The following is a 20,906-nucleotide window of genomic DNA, read 5'->3' on the forward strand; positions in this document are numbered from 1 at the left end:
CAAAGCAGGGTGGGGGTTACTAAAGCAGGATGGGGAAAAGTTCAGCCCTTGGGTACAGGGGTCTGAGATGGCTGCCAGAGCTAAGATGGCTGTACTTATGCTAAGGCTAAACCTGAGGTGGGATGGCCTTGATTTTTCTTGGCCTCCACAGTCAGACTTCATGGTTGGCAGGGCACTTAGAAATTTCGGGGAAATCTCAGGAACAAAGTAACCTGAGAAGGTGCGTGTCAAAATCTGAGTAGAAACTACACATCCTTAACTGGCTGCTAATCACACAGACAGAGGGCAGCTCACTCAGGACCAAGGCTGAAAATGCAGCCACTGGATGTAAAAACAGGGCACAAACAACAGCTGTCAGCACTGTGGTGACCAGACAGCAAGCTGACAGGTCTCCTTGCTAGGACCAAATCAGAGACCAGCCCAACCCCCCATGGTTCAGTGGTGAATGGATGCCTTAACCTCAGGTTGGAGAAGCTGGGAAGTCACTCAGCAGGGAGCAGGCCCGGAAAAGCAGATTTGCCCTTAAGCTAGTTGGTCTGATAAAATGTAGCGTGTCAGCGCTGAATGGAAACTGATTGATGGGAGTCTGTTATGTTGGTTGTTGTATTGAATTGTAAATGCAATGAGCAAGGTACCTCCCATGTGACTGTATTGTGCTTGAATCCTATGAAAGTGCTATAAACAAATAAAAGTCCTCCTAGCAGCATTGGTTGTGACCCTCCCCATGCATTCTTTCTGTCTCTTTCTCATTCCTGCCTTTCAGTCAAGGCTGGTTCCTTGGCAAGTGGCACCCCTGCAGGGACCTGAGTACTGGGATGGGCATATGCCACAGCAGGTGCAGAACTCCTCAGAGTAGAGATGTCTCAGCATTTGGAATTGGTAAGTGGAGCAGCAATCATGCATTGGGAGTAAAAAATTATGGGCCAAGAATTGGGTACTTTTTGTACAAGCGCTTAAATCCATGTTAATGTCTCATGGAACAGAAGTTAATGATGCTCAGAGAAATTTCTTAAATTTGTCCAGAAGTTCATCCCGGTTTCCTGAGGAAGGCACAGTTAATCTCCTAATAGATGTGGGGGCTTCTCCCTCCCTCATTTCCCACGTTAAATGGCTATAACTGGAGCCAGCTGTGGTCAGCTTCCCTTGGGTCAGAGACTTTAAGAAATATTCCCGAGCAGCTGCCAAAACTCCCTTTGTTTCAGGGAAATTCCCTATCTTCTGGCTTGATGAGGACTGCCTAATCCCTTTTCCCTTGTTGGCAGGAAACAAGGCATCTGCTCCTCTGTTGGAGCTGATGAGCTCTAGAACAGGAACCCTGTCTCCACCTCTGGCAGGACTTTGTCTCCTGTGCCTCTCCCTCCCCTGTTCCTGCACCAGCTTGGGTGTGGCCTGCATGACTGGCTTCTACAGCATCCCTGGTGCCCCTGCACTAAGGCTCCTCCTCTCTTCACTATCAGGGAGCAAGAAGAGCCCCCCTGGACCTAACACCCCCCACTCCAGATTTCCCCACCCGTGTCTCAGGTAAACACTGAAAGTGGGGTGGGCCCAGGTGGAACAAAAAAATCAGTATTTAAACTAAGTTACTTTTGTTGGTTTAACTAAGATAGACAAGTCTTTAAAGTTATCAGCACTAAATGTAAAACTTTCTCTTGAAAGGGTCCATGGACAAAAGGACGAGACTGATACAAAGCGAAGGTCAAGCAAAGCTTTATTTCGCGCCAAGCATCGAGAATTAAACTGACTGGCCAGGGCCGTCTCTTGCAAAGAGGCGACCTCTTCCAGCCTCACAGACTAACTTTTATAGAGCAAAGGCCATGTGGTTGAGCCTGGCCACACACAGGTGGCCAATTGAATTACAATTCACCCTATAGTAGTTATTTGAACTAGCCTATCACTCTGGTCAGAATTGGTGCCCAAAAGGCAGGGCCCACATTCTTGAGTGGTTAGGGAGGTGCTTTCCTGATTGGATGTCTCCACTTGGCTTGGCTCATCCTTGGTGGGTAGGGAGGTAATATGTGCGCTTTCACTGATTGGATGTTTCCACCTGGCCGGACATGTCCTTGTATCTGGGCTCCATTATTTTTGCCCAGCCTGACATGTCCTGGTATCTGTGCTCCGTTATTGGGGCTATTTGGCCGTATTTCACCAGTTCTGTTTCTAAGCGCTTTCCTCTTGGGGGGAAGGGGCAGGTTCAATCTACGTTTACTGCATAAACAACAAAATGGCTCGCTCTGGCTAAGTAGGCCCTTACACTCTATTGAGGTTTGCTGAAGGTCAAACAAGCTCATATTATCTCTGTTAGAAATTGTTAGCAAAAAGATGACTGGGGGCCTGGGTGGCTCAGTTGGTTAAGACTCTGCCTTCAGCTTAGGTCATGATCCCCGAGTCCTGGGATAGAGCCCCGCATCAGGCTCCCTGGTCCTCAGGAAGCCTGCTTCTCCCTCTCCCTCTGCTGCTCCTCACTGCTTGTGCTCTCTCTCTCTGTCTCTGTCAAATAAATAAATAAAATCTTTAATTAAAAAAAAAAGATGACTAAACTGATAGTTAATTGTGTCAAAGTTTTCATGGGTAATTGTTACAATAGCTTTCAAAGTCCTTGGTAACCTGAAACTTTGAAGTTTTGCTTGGATGATAAATGAAATAAGTTGGACCTCTAGGTCTTTTCCAAATAGGATAAAGTACTAAAGTATTGAATACTGGATGTAGGTTTGTGCTTTTGATTTATTGCAAGGAACTAAGGATATTTAAATCTGTTGGTAAATATGTTTTGTGCTTAACTGATTCATATATGCCATCTAAAGAATTGTGGTGTAACAGTTCAAAATTGGTTATTCCTTAGTCTTCACTTGAAATTAAGGTTTTTAAGAGTGTAAAATTCTGGTCAGTGTAACTAAGACTGACAGAAATAAGGGAAACAACTCTACGTGGAAAAGAAGGTGATATGCAGGAAAGATATAAAAAATGGGAATACATTTTTGTTGAAGGTAAAAGAAGGTAATTTTGTCCTAAATGAGAGGGTTGTTGGTTAAAAAAAAATAATGGCTTGGAACAATCAAAATGCAAAGAAAATGTGTAAAAGGTTTGTGATGGGAAATCTTTGGAAAAGAATTTTAATGGTAGGCAGGATGGACTAAGATTGAAATGAATGGATTTTATAAAAGTACATTGGTTTAAGAGTTAAAGTCTGTTTCTCTCTCTTTTTTTTTAAAGATTTTATTTATTTATTTGACAGAGAGACAGAGATCACAAGTAGGCAGGCGGGGGGGGGGGGGAAGCAGGCTCCCCACTGAGCAGAGAGCCCGATGCGGGGCTCGATCCCAGGACCCTGAGATCATGACCCGAGCTGAAGGCAGAGGCTTAACCCACAGAGCCACCCAGGTGTCCCAAGTCTGCTTTCTCTTTAAAGGACAAAGATTTCAGGTGCCTGGATGGCTCAGTTGGTTAAGCGACTACCTTTGGCTCAGGTCATGATCCTGGCATCCCCCGGATCGAGTCCCCTGTTGGCCTCCCTGCTCAGCAGGGAGTCTGCTTCTCCCTCTGACCCTCTCCCTTCTCATGCTCTCTCTTCCTCACTCTCAAGTAAATAAATAAAATCTTAAAAAAAAAGGACAAAACTTTATTTCTTGAATTGTTGGTCTGCTCTTGATAAGAAAATGCAAATAGTTGTTTTTTTCCCTGCCTGCCTAGAAAAACCAGTTTCTGTGTCTTGACTTTATTAGGTCTTTAATGTCCCTAATCCTATTTAGGCCTGTGCTTTAAAACTTCCTAAGGTTTGGGGCACCTGGGTGGCTAAGTGGGTTAGGCCTCTGCCTTCGGCTTGGGTCATAGGCTCAGGGTCCTGGGATTGAGCCCCACATCAGGCTCTCTGCTCGGCAGAGAGCCTGCTTCCCTCTCTCTCTCTGCCTGCCTCTCTGACTACTTGTGATCTCTCTGTCTGTCAAATAAATAAAATAAAATCTTAAAAAAAAAAAAAACCCTTCCTGAGGTTTGGGGCGCCTGGGTGGCTCAGTGTGGTTAAGCCTCTTCCTTCAGTTCAGGTCATGATCTCAGGGTCCTGGGATGGAACCTTGCGTTGGGCTCTCTGTTCAGTGGAGAGCCTGCTTCCCCCTCTCTGTCTGCCTGCCCCTCTGCCAACTTTTGATGGCTATCTCTGGGTCAGATAAATAAGTAAAATCTTAAAAACAAAACAAAAAACACAACTTCCTAAGGTTTTAACAAACTTCCCCAAGATTTAAATCATGAACAAAATCTAGTTGGCTAATTAGGCTTGCTTGCTTGGTATGTTACCTTCTGGTTCTAGCTATTGAAGTTTATGTGTCACAGAATAACAGAATTTCCTTGTCTAATAGTATCATAGTGAAGTCTCCCGTCAGATCATTAATAATGCCTATTTTTGAGTTTTTTGTCACTTATAATTGTTCTAATTGTCTTGTAAGATGAGTTTCATCTTCAGGGAGATTCATATAAAGGACTTTCAGGACAAACACAGGTATTCAATATTTAAGATCAGAATTGAAATGAGTAAGAACTTCCAGAACTAACTAAGAGTTGTATCAAACTAAAACAGAATTAGTAACATGGGACTAAATAAACGAAAAAATTGAAGTGTTATGACTCTTGTTTGAAACATTGCTGGTTCTCTAATGCTTGGTCTTGCAGACTAAGGAAACTTTTTCTTAAGAAACCTGTGACTTACAGAAATGTAAAAATACCCATTTGTAAACAAACCAAAGCATTCAACTTTTCTCTTTATCTGAACCCTCTGAAACTCAAAAGGTCTCAGTAAGTATTCCTTCTTCCATGCCAGTCCTGATCATTTGCATATGTTCAATAAGAATTTCTTCTCCTTCTAGCAGGACACCATTGGAAACATGGGTTATTTTACCAAGGCTTTGTAAAGTTCTAGCAGAGCAGATTCTTTTTTTTTTTTTTTTAGCAGAGCAGATTCTAAAAGATCTGTATGATCACTCACTATTCTTGCTGAGCTTACATAAATGATTAGGCCAAGTTTGTTAAAACTGGACTTGTTTTTCAAATAAATGAATCCTGATTTGTCTCTTTGGAAGTGAGGGCTATTTTAGAGAGAATAATTGTTTAAATAACCTACCTTTGTGGATGTTCAATTCTAGATTTGATTATCTTTAAATGTTTATTGTTTACCTAAGCTAGACAACTTGAGATAACCTCAGAGAAGGTGCACAATACCTCATTTAGACAATTTTCTTCCCTTATCCTGTGGGGACAATAACAAAACCTCATGGGCACAGGATTAAACAACTGGAAAATGGGGTTAATTCCCCCAACCTTATATAACTAAACCAGCACCTTGTACCCCACTCCATAGGGTTAACTGCAGACTTATGGAGATGATGGATGGCCCCACCTCCTTAATGATTGGATTGGATGATGTACTTGGGGATGTCCAGATGCCCTTATCTCCTGAGACAAGTTTTCTCCCACTTGCCCATGATCCCTTGTAGTTAGGATATTGTTAGGGCTGGACCACTCAAAGGGCTTCTTAATGGTTTCACCCCTTGGTCATATTCATCCTAGAAGTCACCTGTGTTGAGATACAGTTACAAGTAAAGGCTTTACCTAAGCATAAAAGAGCCCTCCTGGTACAAGGAGCCTCAGAGCTCACAATGAGACATTCCCCAGCTGTAATGACTTCACATCAGGTCCAAAATATCTTAGAGACCACAGGCCATCAATAGATCATAGGAGGCTGACTTATTAAATATCAGGCTATATTTATAGATATGCCTAAAATAATACTTGAAATCTGTCAGACTTTAAACCCATCTACCTTATTCCTGAACCTGACCTTCGTACTTGTCTATAGAGCATAACTGTTCAGAGGTTATTGATCTTGCTTACTCTAGTCAACCAGATATAAGATGCCCCTATTAAAAATACAAATGACAGTTTAAACATGTTCCCAAATAATAGTGCCATGGGCTACTGACCGGTTTGCTACTGATTGGGTAAGGCTCCCTGGCATCAGATGGCCAGCTCCAAACAGAACCCACTGGATATGTGAAACTGACCAGTGGCTCTGGCTTCCTCCAAGGTGGATAGGTTACTGCACCTTAGGGTTTGCCAAATACAGAGAAGCATTATTAAAGCCAATATACCAGGCGCCTGGGTGGCTCTGTCATTAAGTGTCTGCCTTAGGCTCAAGTCATGATGCCAGGGTCCTGGGATTGAGGCCCTCATCAGGCTGCCTGCTGGGTGGGAAGCCTGCTTGTCCTCTCCCACTCCCCCTGCTGTGTTCCCTCTCTGGATGTGTCTCTGTTAAGTAAATAAAATCTTAAAATAAATAAATAAATAATGCCAATATACCAACCCAGCTGGCCTTCTAAATTTAATTAAAAGAACGGTGGACACATTTTGTGTTACACTGTTATAATCACCTAGCTTCCACCTTTGTTCCCTCTTTAGGACTAAAGAATGTTGTTTGGAACATATAAGCTCTTACTAAGTACATGGTCAGCCCTAAATGACCCTCAAAGTGGCATTTCTCTACTCAATGCTATGGTAATACAGACGTGTAAAGCAGCTTTACAAAATCGAAGATGCAGATGTTTTCACTGCTACACAAGCTGGAAGTTGCGCTATCACAAAAACAAAATAGTATGCATGTGTTCCAGATTATCACAAAATGTCTGGGTTTCTAAATGATCTCTTTCCTTTAATGCTCACTTTAAACTCCTGGACTGGAGAAAAAATATTAGAGGTTGACTATCAAAGGTCTTTTGCTCAAACTTCTCTTTCTCATTGCAGCATTAACCTTTTTTTGTCATTTCCGGTGTCTCCCTGCCTGGTGCCAAGACTCACTGCCATGACTTCCAGTGAACAGATGATCCTTTCTCCTCAGGGAGGTTCACATGTTGACAGCATTGGATTCTGCTGCTCTGTCTTTCGTAACTCCCCTAAACTCCCCTACACATTCCCCAACTGCCCAATGTTGACTCAAGTAGGTAGGGACAACTCTACACCACTATTCAGCAGGAAGAAGTTACAGTAGATGAGACCTTCCACCTTCAACAACCTTAAAGTGTTGGGTCCCCCCAAAATTGGGTTACCCCAATAATGGGTCCGTGATTAAAGGAGCGAGACTGATACAAAGGGAAGGTCAAACAAAGCTTTATTTCACGCCAAGCATCAGGAATCACACCTACCGTCAAACAGACCAGTTGGGGCCACCCCTACAGAGAGGCTTTTAAATAAGTTCCCCCAGGGTGGGGGGGCAAGGTCAATTTAAGTTTTACAACAAAAAGGCAGTTCAACCGGGGTGGGGCCGCTCTGGCTGAATAGGCCCTTACAAAAGAATTAAGGGTCAACAAATAACATGGAGGTCATGGGAGAATGGAGAGGAGAAGGGAGTTGAGGGAAATTGGAGGGGGAGATGAACCATGAGAGACTATGGACTCTGAAAAACAATCTGAGGGTTTTGAAGGGGTGAGGGGTGGGAGGTTGGCAGAGCCAGGTGGTGGGTATTAAGGAGGGCACGTATTGCATGGAGCACTGGGTGTGGTGCAAAAACAATGAATTCTGTTACACTGAAAAGAAATTAAAAAAAAAAAGAATTAAGGGTCAAATATGTTCAGCGGGGAATGATGAGGGAATGTTGGCGGATCCTGGCGGAAGAACCAAGCGGCACTCGGTGACTTTAGAGGATCGGAGGTTTATTTAACACCATGGGCTCAGACAGGGTTGTTCTCCAAAAGTCTGAGCCCGGAGCACAAGCAGGGAGGGGGATTTGTACCCTTCTACTTCCACATACTTGGTACTTTTGGCGCAAGCAGGAAACGGGGTAGGAAAGAAGAAGCCAGAAGGGCTTTGAGACAGGGACTGGAATTCCCTCCCTGGCTTGGTCAGCCATCTCAGAGTACAGTTTTTCCCTATCAGGAACAGGGGCAAGCTGAGGACAAAGTAGAAGCTGACACCTGGCAACCTGCCCCCCCCCGCCACTCCTGGGTGGGACACGGGGGACATATTTACAGGAATCACCCATTTTATATTAATCCCTTGCTCCTGAGTTCAGAATATTGCCTTATGTACATGTTACTATTGACTCTTACTCTGGTTTCCTTGTAGCTACTGCTTGTACTGGTGAAACAAGAAAACATGTTACAGCGCATTGTCTCTCTTGTTTCTGGATCTTAGGCATTCCACGTTTGCTGAAAGCTGATAAAGGACCTGCACATACTGGTAAAGCCTTTCCTCACTTTTGTGTTGTCTACGGTATTTCTCACAGCACAGGTATTCCGTGTAATCCACAGGGCCAAGGCATTGTGAAACACACACATCAGACTTTAAAAACTCAACTACGAAAAACAAAAAGGGAATTCCTAACCTTCCCACATTCTTGCCTTAATCAAGCTTTACAAACTTTAAAACTTTTTACATCTTTCTGCTGATGGTGACTCCGCAGCTGACCATCTGTGGTCTTCACCCAGGAAAGCATTATGCCGCAGTGCGATGGAAGGACCTGTAAGGGCCTATTAAGCCAGAGCAGCCCCACCCCGGTTGAACTGTCCTTTTGTTGTAAAACTTAAATTGACCTTGTCCCCCACCAGGGGAACTTATTTAAAAGCAAGTCCGGGAAACCAGTCCCAGGTAACAAAGTCCAAGTACAAGGGTGGGTGAGGCCAGGTGGAGGTATTCAATCATTGGGGGCACATACTGTCTCCTAGCTACCAAGGAGTATGGGCCCCCGCCCGCCCTTTGGGAGCCTTTTGGCGCCAATCCTAACCAAGATGTGATAGGCTGGTTCAAATGTCTACTAGAGTAAATTGTAATTCAATTTGTCGCCTAGCATCACTGTGGAGTTTCCTGTGTGTGTGTTACAATCTCATTGGCCACCTGTGTGTGGCCAGGCCCAACCACATGGCCTTTGCTCTATAAAAGTTAGTCTGGAAAGCAGGGAGTCATCGTCCTCTCTGGAGGGGCGGGCCCGACTGGTCTGTTTGACGGTTGGTCTGATTCCTGATGCTTGGCGCAAAATAAAGCTTTGCTTGACCTTCGCTTTATATCAGTCTCGCTCCTTTAATCACGGACCCATTATTGGGGTATGCAATTTGGGGGGGACCCAACATACCCTTTAACAAATCAGTGCTCTGGTCTGATCCTGTTTTAATTTGGGGATGAGGGCATGTGTGTTTTTTTCCTAGGAACGCTGATGGGCCCATCTGGCTCCCCAAGTGCATACCACGTACCTGCAGTGGATCACACTCGAGAGGAATTTCTGGATCTGTCCCAATGCCACTCTGGAATCTGAGGGTTACACCCCTGATACTTGCCCCTCCACGATGGCCACCTCGTGGGAAAACAACCCGCCAAAAAACGATTCCAACTTGAGGGCAATTAAAGACCCTCACAATGCAGGCACAGGAAGTGTTGGAGGGTCAGAAAGTTAAGAGTGAACCCAAAACGCTTTTATTAGCCATGATAGTGCTTGTTGCCTGTCAAGTGTCCACTGCGTATGCTGATAGACTTACCAGGCCCTTACTCAAGCCCTGCGAACTTGCCAAACAAGTGTTTGATAATACACAAAATTTATTGAACTCAAATGGTCTTACTTCCTTGCTTTATTCCATTGCTGCCACCCTGACTTTTGTTTGCGTGTCTGTCGCCAGTCTGCACCCGAGCGGGATCCCTATCCCTCCTGCCCCTCCAATCCGGCCTCCATGAGCTTCATTTAAAAAATGAAAAAGGGGGAAACTGTGGTCACCAGACAGGAAGCTGACAGGGTCCTTGGGGTCCTAGGGCCAGGTCAGAGACCAGCTCCACCCCCCAGGGTTCAGCCCTGAAGAGCTGTCAGAACAGCAGCTTGCAGAAGCAGGGAAGCCACTCAGCTGGGAGCAGGCCCAGAAAAGCAGATTTGCCCTTAAGCTAGCTGATCTGATACAGTGTAGTGTAACAGCACTGAACGAAAACTTACTGACCCTTACGCTGGTTGTTCTATTGAATTGTAAATGTAATGATCAGGGTGCCTCCCACCTGACTGCATTGTGCTTGAGTCCTATGAAACTGCTCTAAACCAACAAATGTCCTCTTAGCAGCATTGGCTGTGACCTTCTGGATCCCATCCTTTCTGTCTCTTTCTTTCTCATTCCCACCCCCAACTCAGGTTTCTCCATTCAGTCAAGGCTGGTCCCTTGGCAAGCCCTGCAGGGGCTCAGGTCCTAGTGGGGTCCCTGCGGGTTAAATACTTCTAAAAAAAGAACAATCTTCAGAAAAATAAAATGGATTCCAGATTCGCTAAACCATAAAATGCACAATCCACTTTAAAAGGACACATGAGCAGGCATTCAAAGAAACAAATGTGTGACTCTAATGAGAAAGTCAACAGAACCGTATTCTCAGAGCACCCAGATGTGGGGTCAGCACCGCAGGCTCCCAGACAGCTTCAGGATCTATGTTCAAAGAACTGAATAAATACGTGTTGAAGGAATGTGAGAAAATCTTGTTATTAAATGGCGAACAGAAAGGAAATCTGAAGAAAGAAGCAGAATAAACTAAGAAATATATATATTATATTATATAGTTACTTTATATATATTTGTATATAGTGAAGTTCAACAGGTAAACAGCATTGAATGCCTGGGAAGGCAGAATGAAGACTCAATGAGGTTGAATAGAAATAGAAATTAATTAAAAAAAAAAAACTACCCAATCCAAAAGACACGGAAGAAAGATTAAAGAGAAACTAAGAAAACCTCAGAAATCCACAGGAGAATTAAAAAAGACAAATAGACTCCAAAAATGAGAAGGAAAAAAAAAGAGCAGCTAGATCAGGAAATCTTGTGTCAAAATTCCTCCAATTTGGTGCAAAACCCTTGAGCATACAGATCTGAGTCACTCATCCCAGAAGAGCAGCAAGAGCTCACACAGCAAGGCTCAGCCGCGTCCCCGTGAGAATCAAGGAGAAGATAATCTTCAACAAGAGTTCAGGACACCTTGTGCACAGGGCATGGTGGTTTGAAAATGTTCATATATTCACTGACTCTCCTCCCATGAAGCAGTAGAACCAATTTTCCTCCTCTTGTGTGTGGACTGGGCTCAGTGACTCCCTTCTCAGGGACAGAGTAAGGGGGACCTGAGGCTGTGTGACATCAGAGATTAGGTCTCAAAGGGACGGTGGTGCTCTGCTCTCTCCTCTTGTCTCTCCCTCTCTCAGATCGTGGGTTTGGGAGAAGCCAGGGGCCATGTGAGAAAGACCCTCACTGTGGGGAGCCCCACAGAGGGAGGAGCTGAGGCTTCCCCTGAAAGCCAGCGAGGGACTGACGATCCTACCACAGCCACACGTGGGAGCGGGAGCACAGACCCTCCCCACCGTCACCTCTGTGCATCACCGGGAGTCTAGTCCCATACTGACTGCAACCTAATGAGCAGCCTCGGCAGGAGCTGCCCGGCTCCCCTACCGTCACATGTCAGACCCTCGGGAATTTATTGCCATGATGATGTCACTTGGAGCTGCTGAATCGTGTTACACTTGGTTACTCCGCAACAGAAACTCTCACAGACACCAGAGCCTGGGCCCGGGGTACTGACAGCACACGCACTGTGCACCAAGCAGGTGCTGTGGAGCGGGGGCAGGGGTGCAGTTGGAAGGACTTTGAGGTCAGAGTTTAGGAGAAACAGATCAGCAGGACTGCCTGACATTTTCCAGGAGAGGGGCAGAGACAGTAGGAAAGGAAAAGAGGCCTCCAGAGCCCTACAGTTCTCCTGGGGACAAGCAGCTGAAGACTTAGTCACTGCAAACACAGCTTGGTGTCCTGGAAAGATGTGTCAGCGCCTGCGCAGAGAGGCCAAGAAATACGCCGGACCAGGTGCTATGTACACCACGTGCGCTTTTAGTATGGAGACACAGGTGGACCGTGACCTGACAGAACAGCTCTGCCAGGCAAACTGTCCCCTGAGGAGCTGAGCGGCTCTATTAACACCAGAAGTAAAAGAGGGGCACCTGGGTCCTTTAGTGGTTTAAGCCTCTGCCTTCTGCTCAGATCATGATCTCAGGGTCCTGGGATCAGGCCCCGCATCGGGCTCTGGAATCAACAATATGCTTAATCAGCTGAGCCATCCAGGCACCCCCAAAGATTCAGATTTCAATTCCTACATCTTAAATAAAAATTAATGGAAATAAATATAGCTAAAGAGCCACTAGAAGAATCAGACCATAAACAAACAAACAAAAAATTGCTTGAAACCAACAGGGGTACAAAAAGAGGCAAGAGAATGGAAAATAGAAGGGACAGTTCAGAAACAAATAAAATGATAGATGCAAATCCAACCATGTCAGGAAATCATATTAAATAAAAACCAACTAAAATTCCAAGAAAAAAGTTTGGATTATCGGGTTGGTGAAGATAAACCAACGCAATGCAGAGTAGAAAACTTGAAATAAGAAACCAAAATAAGTCAGAAGTTAAAGGGTTAAAGAATATCCCATGGGAATAAAAAGCATAAGGGATCTAGAATGTTGCATTATTCTGAAGCAAAATAGGCTTTCACACCAGGAGCATCACTAGAGACACAGAAGGACTTTCTGTGAAGATAACAGGTCAGCATCACAGCAAGACCAAGGTAATGAATGGAGAAGAACCTAATTAGGATTTCTAACACATGTGGTATAAGAGACAAATTATCATATTTAGACACCCATGCTCCTCTCTCATTAATGGAACAAATAAGGATTAGAGGAATTAAGCCATACCATGAGCCAAAATAGACCACAGACTGACCATAAAATAACTCTCTATAAATGGAAAGGCAGCAAAATTACAGACTATACTCTGTGACTGTAAATAAAAATCCATAACATGAAGATATCTGGAAAAGCCCTAAATATGTGGAGATTCGTTGCACACTTCAAAAGTACGTGTCATCATGGCTTAGAGAAGCCATCACGAGGGACGTCAGAATTCTCTTCACCTGAGTGACCACGTACAGAAATGAGAATGGGGGATCTGCAGAAGCAACAAGAGCAGAGGTTGTCATTTCGCAGTTTGCAGGGGCAGGGAGCCAGGCCTGAGGGAGGCAGACAGCAGGTCCCTGTGTCCAAGGGGCAGCAAGGAGTAGAAGAGGCCACACACCAGGGTCCTGGGCTCTCCGGGCAGGGGAAGGGGGCCACCTACCAGGTTCCAGAAGGCGGGGTCTGACCCTGCACAGGAGCTTTCCCCCTTGGCCATCTTGGGCATGGTGCTCAGACGCCTGGGTCCTGCAGGCCTGGGGAGACAGGAGGGGACACATCTGGATCCCCGGGGGAAATGTGAGACAGAAGCCTGGGCCCTGAGTCCTGGCTGATCTCCTTGTACCATGGCCCTGTCCAGCCTCCATCCCATGTGCTGCCCCCCCACTCCAGGATCGCATCTCCTGGCTCCAGCTGCTGGCCCTTCCCTGTTGGAGGCCCTGGGGCTGCTCTTCCTGGAGCAGGGTTTCCACTGTCTTCACAAGCAAAGAATGTTCCCCGGTGGCAGAGGCTGTGAAATGGGTGGATGGTAGGCATCTGTAAAACCGTAGTCTGGGGAGTGGGAATCTGGAAACTCCAGAATCAGAAACCAGGGCTGGCCCTTCAGGGTGCACGGGCCTTGCTCTCTCCTCCTCTCAGGCCCCTGATGCCCCAGAGCCTCAGCCAGAAACCCCTGTGCCTCTTCCAGACAGAACTCATCCTCCTCCCACAACAGTGCCCTAAGATGAACTCTTCCTCTGACCCTCTCATCCCTGGTTCCTCCTCCTGCACTCTTGTTGGCCTCCACCCCCTAATGTCACTACTTCCTCCCTGTGCTCACTCCTCCAGGAGCATCCCCAGGATCCAGGCCATCACCCAGGGAGCTCATCCCCTCCTCCTCGCCTCCTTCTCCTGCTCTTAGGGACTGAGACTCCAGAGCTGGTTCCTTGGAGGACGACCCATTTTTGAAAAAGCAGCAGCAGGAACAAGTGACAGGGACTCCGGGGTCGACGTCCCTGGAGGAGACTGAGGGCACCCAGTATGTGTGTGGGCTCCACTGCGGACCTGGGAGCCAGCTGTTATGCCTGAAGATCTGTCCTCCATGAGGCCAGAGTCCATGTTCATTCAACGAAGGCAAAGTACCTGTGCCAGCGTGTATTTTGGGAGACAATTCAGACTGAGGAATTGGCACTGTATGGGCTATTCTCCTTGTGGGCACAGCCCTGTGCCCTGCTGGGAGCCCAAGGAGACCCTGGGTGGGGGCGGGACCTGGAGAGAAACCCAAAGGGTGCTCAGGTCTTCTGTCTTCAGCCCTGTGGCCACAGGGAGGTGCTGCCGCGCTCCCACGCTTCACCGCCAGGGGGCGCACGATGCTGAGCTGAGTTAGGTCCAGAGGGAGGACAGGCAGGCTAAGAGTCAAGAGGGGAGGAGGTGCCTTCTGAGCAGCCCTGGGGTGGGGCAGGGATCCGAGGAGAGGAGCGCTGGGAAGTCCTGTCCCATGTCTGAGTTTACATCTGTCCTCCCCACAACCCTCTCTCTAGACCCTGGATGACAAGGCCAGGAAAACTGAAAAGTAGATCCTTGATCCTCCTGGACTTATTCCCTCTCTGAGGGCTATTTTACAAAGGACACTCTTTTATCTTAGAATAGTTGGGGATTTACAGAGAAGTGACAACGTTGGTGCGGAGTGCCTGTGGACCCCACACTCAGTTGTTCTGTCATTAACCCCAATCTCACCGTCGTGCATTTGTCACAGCTAATGACACAATATTCACACATTACTACTGATCTCCACACGGGATTTGCTTTTACGGTTTTTGTTTGTTTGTTTGTTTGTTTGTTTCTCTCCCAAGGTCCCATCCAAGTTACCTCTTGAGACCCATCATGGCTCCATCGGGCTCCAGCAGGAGCGGGGAGTGGAACTTATGCTGCATTTGCTGTTCCTTCCCCGCGGCCCTATCAGGAGCTCCAGCCATCATTCGTGGACACCGGAATGTATAACAGCTTGAGCGTGCTGAAGGGAAGAGCTGTGCGCGTTCTCCGCTTCCATTCCCCGCTGCCGCTCCAGGGACCGCTGCTCCTGCCCGGGAGCGCGGGTCTCCGGGGTGGTGCAGGGAACCGCCGGCTGGATGACAATAACCAGAGCCCAGAGATGGACACGGATGTTGGCAGAACCAGGCTAGGGGCTGATGCTCAAGCTCCTCCCCCAAGGTTCTAGGGCCCCTCCCACCTGCCAGCCCGATCCCCATTTTTGCTCACTTTTTTAACAAGTGCTTTTCTTATTGGTCCCCTTTTTAAGGGTTTTATGAGTGGTCTACAGCAAGTCCTTCATCAGATATGTGATTTGCAAATATTTTCTCCCAGGCTGTGGCCTGAGCTTGTTTCCTGATATAACAGTGCACATCAGGACACAGGTGTATTTTTTTGGTAAGAGACATGACAAATGGCTGACTGTGCTGGGTTAGGGGTAAAGAACTTGGGTGAGGGGTGAATGAGGGGTTACCATGTGACTTCTTTACTTTTGTGTATCTGTGAGTATCTCTGGAATTCTCTTGTACACACGTGAAAAAGGTTTTCAAAAAATACACTTCTTTAAAATCCCTAACACCTGATAGATCATCCTCAGACCATGACTGAAGACTCAGGTTTTGATCTTCTACTTTGGGACCAATCATTTTTTCACTGAACTATTTTGCCTTTGAACTTCTATTTGTGAAACAGGGGGGTTACATTGTATGGGCAAATCCTCCCACTGAAATAGCTTGAAATGCCATGTAAAGTAGAAAACCCACCAGATCGAAAGCATTAAAACTGGCATGCTACTGGGGCACCTGGGTGGCTCAGTCGTTAAGTGTCTGCCTTTGGCTCAGGTCATGGTCCCGGGGTCCTGGGATCGAGTCCCCACATCGGGCTCCCTGCTGGGCGGGAAGCCTGCCTCTCCCTCTCCCACTCCCCCTGCTTGTGTACCCTCTCTTGCTGTGTCTCTCTGTCAAAGAAATAAATAAAATCTTAAAAAAAAAAAAACTGGCATGCTACTATTAAATGAAACAATGAGCACACTCTAAAAAGAAGGGAAAGGCCCTGCCTGGCCCCCCACAGAGCAGGGTCCTGAGACATGGAGCAAAGGCTCTGTGAGTCCCCTGCCCAGAGCACAGAGAGGCAGGCCCAGCCGTTCGAGCTCTGTGCCCTGAGAGGCTGACTTTCCTACTATCTCCTTCCCTTTGGAAGTGTAAATAAAGCCTTCACATTCTGGTTTTGATGTGTATGTATGATATACAATATATATGATGTCATCTATATTCACTGCAGAAAAATTATAAAATGGGAAAAGTGATAAAAGACAAAGTAAACAGAATATGATTCTCACACCTGAGCCGTTCTGTTGCATTTGCTTCTGGTCTCTTATCTATCGTCCTGCTGCTGGAAGTCTCTCTCTCTCTCTAAGGCTCCGAGCCCAGCAGCCTCCCATCACAACATTCTGGAACATTGTAACAGCTCACTTGCATGGAGTGCACATCATACCCACCCCCTGATGGACAGGGGACAATGAAAAAGTCAACAAGGTCTCTGGGAGCAAACCTCATGGGCTGAACCCTGACTCCATCACCTCCTTGTCTCTGAGTCTCCCTTTCCCTGTCTGTACAAAGGGATTCCCTAGGCGGTGCCTCCTGGGTTTGCTTTCATGATGAACTATGACCCTCTGTGCAAATCACATGATGATAATTCCTGAGACATGTTAATTGTCCCATTATTTATACTTACCTTCATCATATTGATTATAGTGCTTAGATAAGTTCCCTTCTTTGTTTTTATAAACCACAAGTCAAGAAACATCTTGAGAACATGCGTGATTTTCTACTTAGGACAAACTCCTCAATTTTACTGTGTCACAATATAAGTACATAGCATTTATGGAGACATTTTTCTAAAGCACCTATAAAAAATTGTACCCCAGTGTTCACTCTCATCAACCTTTATGACAGTGTTTTCCCGACCTTCTGATGGACGCTCTTATCCCTTACTTTCATCTTTGCCAAGTTCATCGATTTTAAGTTTTATTCACATTACTTATTCCACATTCTCATGTTTGTTTTTTTGTTACAAATACATTTTGTTTTTATAAATTTGTTTACAAATTTGTACAAATTTGTTTGATATTTCACTTCCTCCTTTCCAAATTCTTTTCTAACATTTTTTATTTCTCTTTTTCCTTCTCTTTCTTTTTTTAATATTTGAGCACACTTGATACACAGGGTTCCTTTCATTTCAGACGTACAACATAATATTTCACCATATAATCCAACAATTCCACTTTTGGGTGTTTACCCAAAGGAAATGAAAACACCAATTCTATGATTATGTTTTGAATGGGGTGCAGCTATTTTAAAATATGAAATTTAACAGAGAAGAGCCAGCAGCCCCCAACATTGGGATCTGGTCTGACACTGACCGTTGGGCTCAGTGTGGTCAGAAGCTGCCAAATGTCCGCCACTTGGCCATATTCCTCTCCTGTGGGACATGAGCCTCACAGAACATCAGCATCAGACAAGGACATTCTGAAACCACGACATCACTCTGTGTCCATACAGACAAAACAAGACGCTGAAGAACCAACAGAATAACACGGATCTCCCTGTGTCAGCCAATGTGAGCAATCACTGCTTCTTCACCATGACTGCTCTCTCCTCGCTCTGGTCTGGCCTGCTTAAGAGCAGACTCACTGAGATGCTCAACCATGGGATTGCCCACACCTCCTGACAACACGCAGTTGGGAGTGGGCCCCAAATTCCATGGGTCCTCTCAAAAACTCCCATTCAAAGTCCATGTCCCATAGGTTCCAACACCTTCATATTAAGTTGCCCTGTGGCCCCCAAAGATGTGCGTTCTCTCTCACTGCAACAGGTAATAGATCCAACTTGAATGCCCCACAGGTGCTCCTGGTGGTCTTGGGCTGAAGAGCATTGAACCATGTTACCCTTTTGTCTGTCACAATTGTTTTTGTGTCTTTTAATTTGCTCATGGACATGAGTTTGTATCTTTGTGAGAGTGTGATTGACATGCAGATATTTCATACTTTTCCTATAGGTTTTCGACACTAGACTGTGCTTAGAGAATTTCTTCATCCTACGGTTGTAAACATTTCGTGTATATTTTCACCTCGGTAGAAATGAGGAGCAGAGGGTTTCACAAGGTTGAAGGGAAACACGGAGAATTGTCTGAACTTGGGCAAAAGTGTGGGGAGGAGCAAGAGGTAAAGGATGATAAGGTGGTGGAATCTAAGATGTCCGTCTTCTGCCTTATGATGTTTACAAGCACGTACAGAGCCTACAAGGTACATGCTATAGCCAATATACCCTCTCACCTGGGCTCAGTGAAGACTTATGAGCCTCCTTATGTTCACCAGGTGAACTCAACCAACACCAAGACATCCAAAGCAATAGAGACAACATTGAGCTCCGGGGATGGGCATCTTGAACACTCATGACCTAGATGTGATAATCACGTTTTGGTTCATGTCTGTACACTTCAGCTGTCTCAATGCATGGCAATTACACTTTCATGCTATATTTTAGGCGTATGTTTCAGATCCACATAGACAAATCTATGACTTCCATTTAAAGGTAAATTTAATACACATACACCCATGAGTCACACAGTCTCTTCTTTGAGGAGGATCCTGACAGCTAAGAGCGTTCTAGATATGTACTGTCTGAATAGTAGCTATGAGCCACCTGTGGCTACTTAAACTCCTATTCATTTAAAACAAAAATGCAACTGCTCAACACACCAGCCCCATTTCAAGTGCCACCTGCATCTCAAGAGCTACACGCATCTCGTGGCCACCATACTGGACAGCGCAGATGCAGAACAATTCCTTCCACACAGACTGTTGTATTGGTAGGTGCTGTGCTTCATGCTTCGTGGGTCTCAAGTCAAACATATTAGACACATGTAGAGTGAAAAGACCAACATGATTTCTCTTACGGACGACATCAGATTTCTGTCTGGGATGTGAATACATATGAAGCCGATGTGTCACAAAATTAAAGTTGGTTATGCATGAATCTCATGCCTACAGGTAAAAACTGTCCCCAGTTACAAAAGGGAAATCCCTGTCCCTCCACCTTCCTTTCCAGACTGGGGACCCTCTCTGCCATCTCATTTCCAGGAGGTGAGGTCTCTTCTAGATGCACTCAGGGGCTAGAGTCAGAGCTGAGTTTTCAGAGGCAGGAAGTGCAGCTCAGGGAAAGGGATTCTGCTGAGTGAGGAGGAGGCCAGAGCAGGACCAGTGGGAGACTCTCCCAGGGTTTTCAGAGCAGCCGTTCTCAAAGTGTGGTCTGGGGAACACCTGAAGTCACTGAGGCCCTTGCACAGAATCCATGAAGTTAACACTATTTTCATAACATCACTTAGACATTGTTTGCCTTTTCACCACTTTGACGTTCACACTCAGGTACAACTTAGCAAGAATGGAGGTGATGGATGCACAGGACAATTGTTATTCTTCACCACTACTCACTTCCATAAAAAGACAAAAACACTCTTTCCACCATTTTTCCAAGCCACCATAATGATCCCATGACTGTCCCACCAGATGCTCTCAAGAGTATTAATGCCTAGAAGAGAAGCAAAGGCAGATCTTATTAGGCCATGCTCCAAAGTCATCATCCCATTTCTAACTGTGATGACAAAGCAGGTTACATTGGGAATTTGAAATCACTGATGATCAACGAGCTGGGAACATTGCTGGGAACCTCACAAGCAGCTTAAACTCCAGTGGACTGAGAAGCCGCAGATTTAATGTACAACTCAAAGATCTAGAAAAATGGCAGAGGAATCCAGACCCATCCCTCCATTTTAGTTTCATTGTCCTGAGAACCTCAGCTGGCACCATGAAGAAGCAAGACGAAAACCCACACAAGGGGAAATCCTGGGATTCTTTCTCTAGGGAGGTATTGCCTATGTGCAAGTAAAATACCTCAAAACAAAAGTAGGACAAAACAAAACTAGAATCACATTAAAACACTCTGATTGAAGCATTAAAAATTATTTTCTTTATTAATCATTCTCAAATCCACATTCAAACATATCTATATGATGATGTGGGGTGTTCAGCCCTTCTACATACATAAACCCCTTGGAAAATAATTTGTGTAAAATTAACTGGCCTCCCCCCCCCTTTTTTTTTTTAACAGAATTCCTTTTTACCTGAAGGAATGAATGACACAGAAACTTGGATGATTTAGACTAAGACATTTGGCAAGACAGTTTCTGGAAGTTGCCATAGGTGGCTCATAGTTACTATTCAGACAGTACATATCCAGCTTCTGGAAAATGAACATGAACATAAGCTTTCATGAAAATCAACTCAAATAGGACAGTTGAGAGTACTTGTTGCCTTGATCAAATGTAAGCTCTCAAGAGAAAATCAGAAACTTGTGATGTACCAATAAACTTGACAGCCTCCCATTACTGACAAACTTTTCTATTGGGATCTGTGGTAATATTAAAACAAATATGGGGGTGCCTGGGCGGCTCAGTCAGTTACGTGTCTGCCTTTGGCTCAGGTCATGATCCCAGTGTCCTGGGATAGAGCCCCATATCAGATTCTCTGCTCACCGGAGAGCTTCTCCCTCTTCCTCTGCCTGCTGCTATGCCTACTTGTGCTCTCTATCTCTCTGTCAAATAAATAAATACAATCTTTTTAAAAAGGCATATTGTTTTTTAAGATTTTATTTATTTATTTGACAGAGAGAGAAGGATCACAAGTAGGCAGAGAAGCAGGTGGGGTGGGGGGAAGCAGGCTCCCTGCTGAGCAGAGAGCCTGATGCAGGGCTCTATCCCAAGACCCTGAGATAATGACCCGAGCCTAAGGCAGAAGTTTAACCCAATGAGTCACCAGGAGCCCCCAAAATATGACTTTTTGATAATTCAATTTCAATCTCATCAA

The sequence above is a fragment of the Enhydra lutris genome, unplaced genomic scaffold (genome assembly GCF_002288905.1).
Source record: "Enhydra lutris kenyoni isolate GAN:26980312 unplaced genomic scaffold, ASM228890v2 scaffoldscaffold28, whole genome shotgun sequence".
NCBI lineage: Eukaryota > Metazoa > Chordata > Mammalia > Carnivora > Mustelidae > Enhydra > Enhydra lutris.